Below are 7,113 nucleotides of genomic sequence, written 5' to 3' on the forward strand. Positions count from 1 at the left end.
CAACACATTGCGTGCTTGCCATTACTCTTTTGTTCAGAAGCAATGCTGTTTGGATACCACAACATCATTTTGTTGTCGTTGTTGTTAATTATTTTTCGAGACAAGGTTTCTCTATAACAGTCCTAACTGTCCTGGAATTCTCTTTGTAGATCAGGCTGGCCTTGAACTCACAGAGATCTGCCTGCTTCTGCCTCCCAAGTCCTGGGATGAAAGGAGTGAGCCGCCACCACCTGGTCAACAAACACTAGACATTTGTTAATTCCCCTGATCACTGGCAGCAGTATGGCAGGCGGGGTTAGAATAAATGTCTGCTCCCATGGGGACCTATCTGGGTAACTTCCATAATGAACCGCTTCCAGTGTGGACCAGCCACCAGATGGCAGACTGGCCCTCTCAGGACCTGGTACCGTGCTGAAGGTTGAGTCACTGTTCTTGGCAGTTGGGCACTTGGCTGTGGTGGGAAGACTAAGGTTAGACAAATAATTGCTAGACACCTCGGTAAGAGGAGCCTCGTTTTATTCAGGTCACCCACATATTCAGCCCAAAGACAATCTTCCCTGGCTTCTTTGCTATTAGATAAAAGCTTATTAAGTTTGGACAATGAAATGTCCCTTTTTGCCATCACCTCACATTTCCTCCCTGCTCCTCGGAGTGAGTCTGTGAAGACTAGCACTTCAGTGGCTGTCTTGGAGCTTGAGATGAATCTGGGGAAGGCATTGCCGTGGTGCACAGGTGACAACTTGTGGAAGTCCGCTCTCTTCTTCTACCATACGAACTCCAAGGCACTAATTCAGGGCATCAATCGTGGCAGCAAGTGTCCTTACCTACTGAGCCATCCTGCCAACTGTGAGATGAATTTGGAGATGGAAGGCACAAGCTTAGAATGTGGGACTGGGTCCCTGAGGACAATGTGGGCACTAGACGGAAGAGAAATAAAGTTATATTTGATACAAACCAAGCTGGGCTTGGTGCTGCACACCTTCACGTCCTTGTACACCAGAGGCAAAAGCAGGAGGCCTGCTGCGGCTGATGATGATGATGATGATGATATTTGAACCATTATTTGGAGTTATCTGTAACATAGAAGTTGCCTTAGGGTTTCTATTGCTGGGAGGAAACACCATGACCACGGCAACTCTTTTTATTTATTTGTTTGTTTGTTTTTGTTATTGTTGTTGTTGTTTTGGTTTTTTGAGACAGGGTTTCTCTGTATTGTTTTGGAGGCTGTCCTGAAACTCGCTCTGTAGAGCAGGCTGACCTCAAACTCACAGAGATCCGCCTGCCTCTGCCTTCTGAGTGCTGGGATTAAAGGCGTGTGCTACCAATGCTTGGCCTTTTTTTGTTTGTTTGTTTTTTTGAGACAGGGTTTCCCTGTAGCTTTGGATGCTGTCCTGGCACTCACTCTGAGGACCAGGCTGGCCTCAAACTCACATAGATCCACCTGCCTCTGCCTCCCGAGTGCTGGGATTAAAGGCGTGCGCCACCAACGCCCGGCTAGCAGCTCTTTTTTTTTTAAATTTTTTATTTATTATATATATAGTATTGTGTCTACATGTATCCCTGCAGGTCAGAAGAGGGCACCAGATCTCATTACGGATGGTTATGAGCCATCATGTGGTTGCTGGGAATTGAACTCAGGACCTCTGGAAGAACAGTCAGTGCTCTTAACCTCTGAGCCATCTGCCCAGCCCCCCGGCTAGCAGCTCTTACAAAGGGAAACATTTATAATTGGGTGGCTTACAGTTCAAAGGTTTAGTCCATTATCATCATAGTGGAACATGGTGGCCTTCAGGCAGACTTGGTCCTGGAGAATGAACTAAGAGTTCTGTATCTTGATCTGCAGGCAACAGACAGAGTCTGTGTTCATACTGGGCACAGGTTGAGCATAAGAGACCTCAAAGCCCACCCCCACAGTGGCATATCTCTTTTAACAAGACCACACCTACTCCAACAAGGCCACACCTCCTAATAGTGCCACTTCCTATGAGCTTATGGGGGTCAATTACATTCAAGCTACCACATAAGTCAACCTAATATTAACATGTAGAATAAATCACACGTCAAAGGACAAATCCAAAATGTAGTGACAACTGGACAAGTGGGTCATTTGACTGCAATATCTGTCACCCCAGTATTCACCGGGGTAGATTGAAGCCATCTGGCTTGCTAGACAGGTGTCTCTTTTCTCCCTTGTAGCTCCATGTTTGTCCCTCTCAACACTGAAAGTGCGTTAAAGGAGTCCACAATTACCCAGATAAAGAACTAACAGGAATTTTTAGGGAAGCACTCACACAATGATGGTGAATAACCACGTGGTCTTCCTGCTCCTGGAGATGCAGCCTCTGCCCTTCAGGATGCATCCACCACAACCCAAGAGCACACCACCAGTCAACCCCTGCTCTTCCTTATAAGGTCACGTCCACATTCGATGAAACCACACCCTAAGGTGTGGCCACCACCCCAAGTCCACTGGCAGAGCAAGATGCCACTACACAACTCTGAATGAAGAGACTAACTCTGACAGAGGAGGGCTACTCTTCACTCCAGGGTTTACAGCATTAACTCCCAAGGTTTACAGCATCCACTCCAAGGTTTACCAAAGCTTCACTCCGGAGTTTACAGTATTCACTCCTGGGTTTACAGCATCCACTTGAGAGTTTATGGTATCCACTCCTGGGTTCACAGCATGCACTCCAGGATTTACAGGTGCTCTCTCTACTCCAGGGTTTACTATAGCTCTCTTCCTCTCGGTTGTGGGAACCTCAAGACAAGCTCTCAAAATACAGCAGCGATGCCAATAAATGTAAAAGGAATGAGGCTGCAAGGCATAGGCCTGGAATCCCAGGAGGTTGAGGCAGGAGGATTATGAGTTTGAGGTCAGTCTGGGCTGCAGAGTGAGTTCAAGGTCAGCATGGTCAATTTAGTGAGACCCCAGCTCACATGATGACAATGAATAGCTTAATGGTAGAACATTTGTCTAGCATTTACAAGGCCTTTAGTTCAACATTCAGTGCTGAAAACCAAGTCAAAAGACAAATTTCAGGGTTCCTTTTAATTTTTTATTTTATGCGTGTAAGTATTTGCCTGCATATGTCTGTGTACTTTGTGCATGGCTGCTGCCCATACGAGCCAGGGGAGGGCGTTCGATCTTCTGGAACTGGAGTTAGAGATGGTTGTGAAGTACCACGTGGTGCTGAGAATCAAGTCCTCAGTGAGAGCAGCTGGGGCTCTTACCCACTGAGACATCTCTTCTGCTCTGTTTGGAGACTGGTTCTCAGTACTTAACCCGATCTGGCCTAGAACTCATAAATCAGAGATCTGCCTGTCTCTACTTCTCCAGTGCTGGGCTTAAAGGGTGCTCCACCACCTCTGAGTCAGTTACTTTCATTTTTAGGACCAAAAGACTAAAAATAAGAACAAGACTTCTCATCTTGGGACCATCGGATCAATGGCTTTGGAAAGAAAAATGCACTAAGTGCTAATAAACATTTACCTTATTGTTTTATGAATATGAGCAACAACTGGCATTAATTATCAGCTCCAATGACTTTGACCCCAATATAAATTCTGTTTCCATATCACTTTATTGCAGTGATTAAATTATTGTCTGATAAGTAGTATTTTTTTATTCTGACTGCTCCTTCAAGGTAATTAATAAGCCTATTTCAAGACCATGCAATTTGGTGCATTCATTAAAGTGTATGTATACTTGTTGGGAGTGCTTCAGGTACCTTGATCTTTTGGAGCCAGCCTTGTACTTTCTACTGTCTAAAGATTTACGTAATTGGCCTATAGCCCTAACAAAGGAGCCTTCTGGGGGTACTCAGAAGAGGAACACAAAGGTAGAACATAGATACACCATGACCCCGAAAGCTTGTCCAAACTCAGCCAGCCCTAACCATCACCTAGGCAATGGCCGTTAGCCCACCCATTCCTCTCCCTCCTGAACTTTTTACCTCACCAATATCCTGCTCTATGTGCTTAAAAAAATGCCCTGCTACGTGCATACCTGGTGTGCAAAGCAACCCTCTCACCCCCTCACTCCACTCCTGTTCTCCTGCTCTACCAAGTATATTGACTGCCCTGAGAAAAATAAAATTGCCACTTGATCAGATACTTGTCTTGTGGCCCTTCTTTCATGTCTCTTGTCCCCATCCCTGGTCCTTAGGTCTCTTGCTCCAGGTTGACATCCTGCAGGACATATACTAACTGGGGTGTGGTGGCACACGCCTTTCATCCCAGCACTGGGAAGGCAGAGGCAAGTGGATCTCAGTCAGTTTGAGGTCAGCCTGGTCTACATAGTGAGTTCTAAGCCAGCCAGGATATATAATGAGATCCTTTTTAAATAAATTATATTCACTAACATCACAAATATTTTAACTATTCTAACCATTATTTCAATATATTTCACCATTTTCAAAATGTTTTCCTAGGCCTCATAAAAATCCCAAAGGGGTCTACAGCACTATTAAGGTTGATGACTCCTAAAATAAAGACACTGTTACACTATTAATATCAACATTGGGGGAGGGTTAGCAATCTTAATTTTTTTAACTTGTTTTTATTTTATTGGTGTTTTGCCTGCATGTATGTCTGTGTGAGGATGTGAGATGTTGGAGCTAAAGACAGATGTGAGCTGCCATGTGGGTACTGAGAATTGAACCTGGCTCCTATGGTAGAGCAGTCAGTAAGTGCTGAGCCATCTCTCCAGCCCCTATTTTTATTTTTTTTACTTTATTCATTTATTTGGAGGGGATGAGCACATACCATGGATTGTGTGTGAAGGTCAGTGACAAATTGTAAAAATTAGTTCTATCCTTTCATCACACAGGTCTTGGGAATTGAACTCAGATCAGCAAACTCCTTTATTCATTGAACCATCCCACTGGCCCTGATTTTTTTAAGGATAAGAAATAGAGAAATATTCATTTTAAATTAATGAGATATAACAATCACAAATACACACCCCTTACAGCAACAAGAGACACAAAGCAACATTAAAATACACATAAATTAATAGCTATGGTCAACAAACCCCTCCCAGAACCTGAAAGACCAGTTAGACACAAATATAACTCTCTTTCCCCCCCAGTCTCTTGTGTGTGTATGTGTGTGTGTGTGTGTGTGTGTGTGTGTTAGATAAAGTCTCACTATGTAGCCCTTGAAGGTTTTCAAGTCACTGTCAAACAAGGCCAATCTTAAACTCACAGGACTCTGCTTGTCTCTGCCACCCAAGTACCAGGGTTCCAGGCCTGTGCCACCCTGCCAGGCTGAACATAAATATTTTTCAACGAAAACGATTAAACAGTCCCAAATATCATATATAAACTCATGCTTAACATAACTAAAATACAATTATCTTTTCTGTATTTTATACAAAATAGTTGCAAAAATAAGCTTTGTATTAAGTCACAGCAAAATAATATGTTTCAAGATCTGACCAAAAAAAATCATGATTTTATGGCAGCATCAGGTATGAACCTTTAGATGAAAAAAAATCCCTTCAACTAGTTTGCTGAACTGACTCAAGAGAAAACAGAAAACCCTAACAGTCCTACAAACTTTTATTTTTTAATAAATTCTCACTATGTAGCCCAGCTTGTTCAGCCTGTCAGTTGTTAGGGTTACAAGTACGCATGTACTACTAAGCCTTTAAAGAAATTGATAGTTGCCGGGCAGTGGTGTATGCCTTTAATCCCAGCACTCAGGAAGAAGAGGCAAGTGGATCTCTGTGAGTTGGAAACAAGCCTGGTCTACAGTTCAAGTTCCAGGATAGTCAGGACTACAAAGAGAAACCCTCTCTTGAGAAACCAAAACTAAGTTTTTGTTTTTGTTTTTAAGAAAATACTTGCTCAAGATGGGGTTTGTTTTTCTCTGTTTTCCTGGGGACAAAACCTCTTCCACGGACTAAGCAAGCTCCGTACCACTAACTCCACCAGTTCCACCCACCAAGGACTTTTACAAGGAGAGCTCACCCAGATGTCAAGAAGTAAACTATTCTAATCATACACAAAATTCCTGTAGAAAATAGATAAAGGAGCCGATGGTGGTAGTACACACCTTTAATCCCAGCACTCAGGAGGCAGAGGCAGAACAATCTCTGTGAGTTTGAGGCCAGCCTGGTCTATAGAACTAGTTCCAGGAAAGCTAGGGATGTTATACAGAGAAACCCTATCTCGTGGGGGGGGAAGCAGAGAAAACAAAAAATAGATAAAGGAGTTTTCAGAAGAAATTTTAAAAACCAATTCTAAAATATATGCAGAAGAGCAAATTCCAAGAGGAAACAGTGACAATGTGTGGTCTCTGGTGTAGGCGGAGTTTTCCTGTACTGCAGCCATTTCCCAAACAACCAACACTGAGGTCTACATTAGTTACAAATGCTCATTCAATAGCTCAGGCTTGTTACTAACTAGCTCTTACAATTTAACCCATTTCTATGCATCTATGTGCTGTCCTTAGGCTCGTGGCTTTTACCTCTATCTCATTTTGTGTGTCCAGCTTGTTCTCTGTCTGTCTCCTCTGACTCCGTCCTTCCTCATCCATCATTCTCAGTTTGACTTTCCTATCTAACTTTATCCTGTTCAGCTATTGGCTAGTAAGCTTATTTATTAAACCAATCATAGGGACATAAATTCACACAGTGAACAGAAAGATTATTCCAGAACACTCTGGGAAGCAAGACTTACTTGAAGTTATGGCAAGAGGACAGACAAACTGAGGTTGCAGTTCATGGCAGAGCACTTGACCTGTATAAATAAAACCTTCATTTTTTATCCGTAGCACAAAGAAAAAGAAGAAAGGGGGGAGGAAGAAGGCAGGAGGAAGAGGGATGGAAAAGAAGGGCTGGATAGATGACATAATGGTTAAGAGAGCTTATTGCTCTTGCAGAAGACCCAGGTTCAGTTCCCAGCATCCACATAAAGGCTCACAAGCATCTGTAGCTCCGGTTCCAGGGGGTCCTATACCCTCTTCTGATCTCAAGGGCTCCTGCATGAATGGGTTGCATATAAACTCATGTAAGCATGCATATACATAAAAATGAAAATATAAATAGAATAAATGTATGAGTAAAAACGTTTAGTAAACATCTTTTAAGAAAAGGAAGAAGCCAGG

At 43.1% G+C, this 7,113-nt stretch overlaps 1 long non-coding RNA gene across 3 annotated transcripts; it reads right to left on the reverse strand.

Moving 5' to 3' along the window:
• Positions 1 to 499: 499 nt before the first annotated feature.
• Positions 500 to 6,746, reverse strand: LOC121144086. 3 transcript variants are annotated; one of them, XR_005881413.1, is made up of 4 exons: positions 6,687 to 6,746; positions 4,768 to 4,891; positions 1,742 to 1,837; positions 500 to 917 (listed from the first exon to the last, which is right to left on the reverse strand). It is a non-coding gene; the product is annotated as an uncharacterized LOC121144086 (long non-coding RNA). The 3 variants fall into 3 exon arrangements; XR_005881414.1 differs by lacking the exon at positions 4,768 to 4,891 and having other exon boundaries at positions 6,687 to 6,739; XR_005881412.1 differs by lacking the exons at positions 4,768 to 4,891; positions 6,687 to 6,746 and adding an exon at positions 2,292 to 2,581.
• Between the last annotated feature and the right edge of the window lie 367 nt (positions 6,747 to 7,113).

Source organism: Mesocricetus auratus, unplaced genomic scaffold (assembly GCF_017639785.1).
Source record: "Mesocricetus auratus isolate SY011 unplaced genomic scaffold, BCM_Maur_2.0 Super-Scaffold_100014, whole genome shotgun sequence".
NCBI classification, from domain to species: Eukaryota; Metazoa; Chordata; class Mammalia; order Rodentia; family Cricetidae; genus Mesocricetus; species Mesocricetus auratus.